Source organism: Rhinopithecus roxellana, chromosome 10 (assembly GCF_007565055.1).
Source record: "Rhinopithecus roxellana isolate Shanxi Qingling chromosome 10, ASM756505v1, whole genome shotgun sequence".
NCBI classification, from domain to species: domain Eukaryota; kingdom Metazoa; phylum Chordata; class Mammalia; order Primates; family Cercopithecidae; genus Rhinopithecus; species Rhinopithecus roxellana.
Window position 1 is genome coordinate 16919341 of NC_044558.1, and position 3283 is coordinate 16922623.

Consider the following 3283-nt stretch of genomic DNA (forward strand, 5'->3'; position numbering starts at 1 on the left):
ATTCAACCCTCAACTTATTACCTTTTTATCTCTACAGACACTTTTTTGGATTCCTCCTATATGTGAATTTCATCCAAATATGCATGCCATCCTTCTGCTCCCTCTCCTTCTTGGGCTTTTCAACTCCAACTGATTACCGGATATTTCTCTCTGGATGCTCTGTGTATTAAATCTGTTCTCACAGTGCTATAAAGAAATAACTGAGACTGGGTAATTTATAAAGTAAATAGGTTTAATTAGCTCATGGTTGTGCAGAATGTGTAGGAAGCATGATGCTGGCATCTGCTCAGCTTCTGGGGAGGCCTCAGGAAACTTACAATCATGACAGAAGAGGGAGCAGGCACATCACATGGCCAGGGCAGGAGCCGGGTTAAGGGAGGTGCCACACACTTTTAAATGATCAGATCTTGCAAGAACTCTCTCACTATTGAGAGGAAAGTACCAAGGGGATGGTACTAAATCATACATGAAAATTCCATCCATATAATCCAATCATCTCCTACCAGGTCCCACCTCTGTAAGATCTGGGGGGGGACACATATCCAAACTTTATCACTGTGCAAGTCCATAATTTCAAAGTATAAATGCACTGCACTAGGCAATGCAGGTGATGTGAACAAGGGTGAACCATAGTCTTTGCCCTCCAGAAGTTTACAGACTAGTAAGAAAAATTAGCGCTTTCAAAGCCCAATGTAAGTATTATGAGAGAAGTACAAACTGAGGACTGCAATGTCTGGGACTCTCTCACAGGCACTAACTCCTTTAGCAGGAAAGTTTCATCTAGAGCTAGACATGAACTTCAACATTCAAAATTCTCCAGCATGCTTTGCTCCATGTTTATGCCCAGATCATCCTTGGGTTCTTCCCGACTGGCCTCAGTGCCCTAATTATATCCAAAATTGTGATCACAATTCTTGGATCCTGACCTGCTTTCCCACTTGCTCCACAGTGGTGGCTTTCACATACTGGAGGAGGTCCATGAATCTTTCCAAGTTCTTAGACTCCTACTCACTGCTCGGAGACTTTGGCATCCTGGTTGTCTTTTATGCTCCCATCCTGCCTCATGTCGCTTCTAAGTCTGTGCATGTTAAAAGGAAATAAAAAATCATATTTCAGGAAATACTTTAAGAAACAGTTAGCATTTGATTTAAATATGCTGCCAGCAGTCATGCAAGTAACATTGGAAGAAAACAAAATTAAAGCAGAGGAACTAATATGAGCAATGACACAGAGAAAACCTCAGGGCATATGCCCCTAAAGGTGGATAGAATAGTTTGGTGGGCTTGGGCTTTTTTGGCTATGGTAAGTTTTACCCACATCATCCTCACATTCAAGGACTAAACCTGTTATTAGGGAAAAGGAATAATATTGTGCCAGAAAAAGAAATGGAAATGGGAGAAGAAAATAAACGCACAGTAAAATAAAGCAGGAAAGAGCTTGAGGGGGTAACAGAACTGCACAAAGGCAATACGGGCATGTTGGTGATGATCTATACCATGACTCCCCGTTCATCAGCCTGAGGCTAGGGGTTATGAGAAACAGAGTAGCAGGACTGTAGATGCTCCACAGAGTTTCCAAATGAGTACCCACCAGATGAAAGCTATCTTCCTAGCCACCTTGAGTTCTTTTCTCCTACCAGGCATATCACAGGGATTTAGGAACTCCCCATGTTTGTTCATGGACACTGCAGCAGTCTCTGGTGCGAACCTATGGACTGAAGCAATGCTGTTCCTTACAACAAATGCCTCATCTCCTCATTGCCATGGCATTGCCCTGAAGCTGTTGCTACTGCCAACTTTGCCTCTTCTCCCAATCTCTCTTCCTACTGAGGCTGCTGCTGCCACCCCTACATACATGATGTTGTGCTCTGAGGTGTATGATGCACGCTTTTGCTACAGCTTGGGTGTGTGTTATGGAGACGAGCAGAGAGGGCGAAGGAACATTATAGAATTGAAGAAGCAAAAATGAAATGGTTCTTGGATGAGGTAGAATTTGCCCTGAGCTTTGAAAAATGGTAGTGGCCGGAGTAGGCAGATTTTGAAACACAGAGAAAGTAAAGGAGAATTTCCTGAGACCGAATAAAACTGTCAACTATGGAGTTAACAAAGTATGTCTGGGAGTTAGTAGAACCATTTAGCAGGTGATGAGAATTCACGTAAGGGACTAATGACATCATCTTTTGTCTTGGAGCTAAACTCTTTTTTTAGTTTTATGAGAGAAAGAGAGAATTAACATAAACAATAGCCTTTTTATGAAGTTGGGATGCTTTCTCTTTTCTTCCCTGTTAAAGGAAGTTGAGAATTGCCTTTAACAAGAATTGAGAAATTTCTTCTTCACACAGAGAAAGACAGTTTTAGCTAGAGTATCATAGTGAAGACATGTATCACAGTTGTTCAAGATCCTCCAGGCAGAGCTAATGCATTTGCTTTGGGAGCCAGCAGGGTGTTCTTTAGTAGGGACAGAACCAATCCATACAGAGCCTTTATGTGAATGAGAAAAAAAGATACTCCTTTATTCAAACAGATACAGGCCCAAGCAGGCATAGAGATTGGCAAGACAAGTGTGAGCTGAATTTAAACCTACCTGCCACTAGTCATGTGCCCTTGAGTAATGTATAACCTTCACGAAAAAAATCAGGAAGCCCTCAGGTTTAAGACATCTAGCCGTATTTAAAGTGAATATGAGAGCTGACATGAGAATAGATAGAGGTTTCAAATGACAATTGGGCTATTTTTCTGGTGCAATGAGATATAAGCCTAGATTTCCTATCCCTGTGCCTATTTTTCCTCTATTACTTTGAGATTACATTGCTTGTAGCCTTGAGTGTTTAAAAGAGAAGATCAAACCCATTTATTTAATGTCACAATCAATATTGATCCCAGGGTATCTACAGAATAGATTCTCTGTAGGCAGTGTTCACTATGGCTTTGAGGAGTTCAGGGAGAATTTACGAGCACAATTCTTTTTTCAGTTAGAAAGAAAGCACATTCAAGATGTACTAAAATAGCTTAATAGAACAGTAGTGCCTTACTGTATGCACATAAGATGAGCTTGTATTTACTAGCCAAAGAATTTATAGCTGAGAGAAGTAGATTTCAGCTTATGAGAATCTCTGTCTTTCAATTCAGTGCAATAGTTCATTGTAGAAAATTGGTTCGTAAGAGAGTCTGAGAAATGATAAAGGTCATAAATGATTGAATTATGACATTCAATTACTACCATTCTCAACTGATAATATTGCCATGTATGATGTAATGCAATTTGTAAATAGCCAGTTAAGATA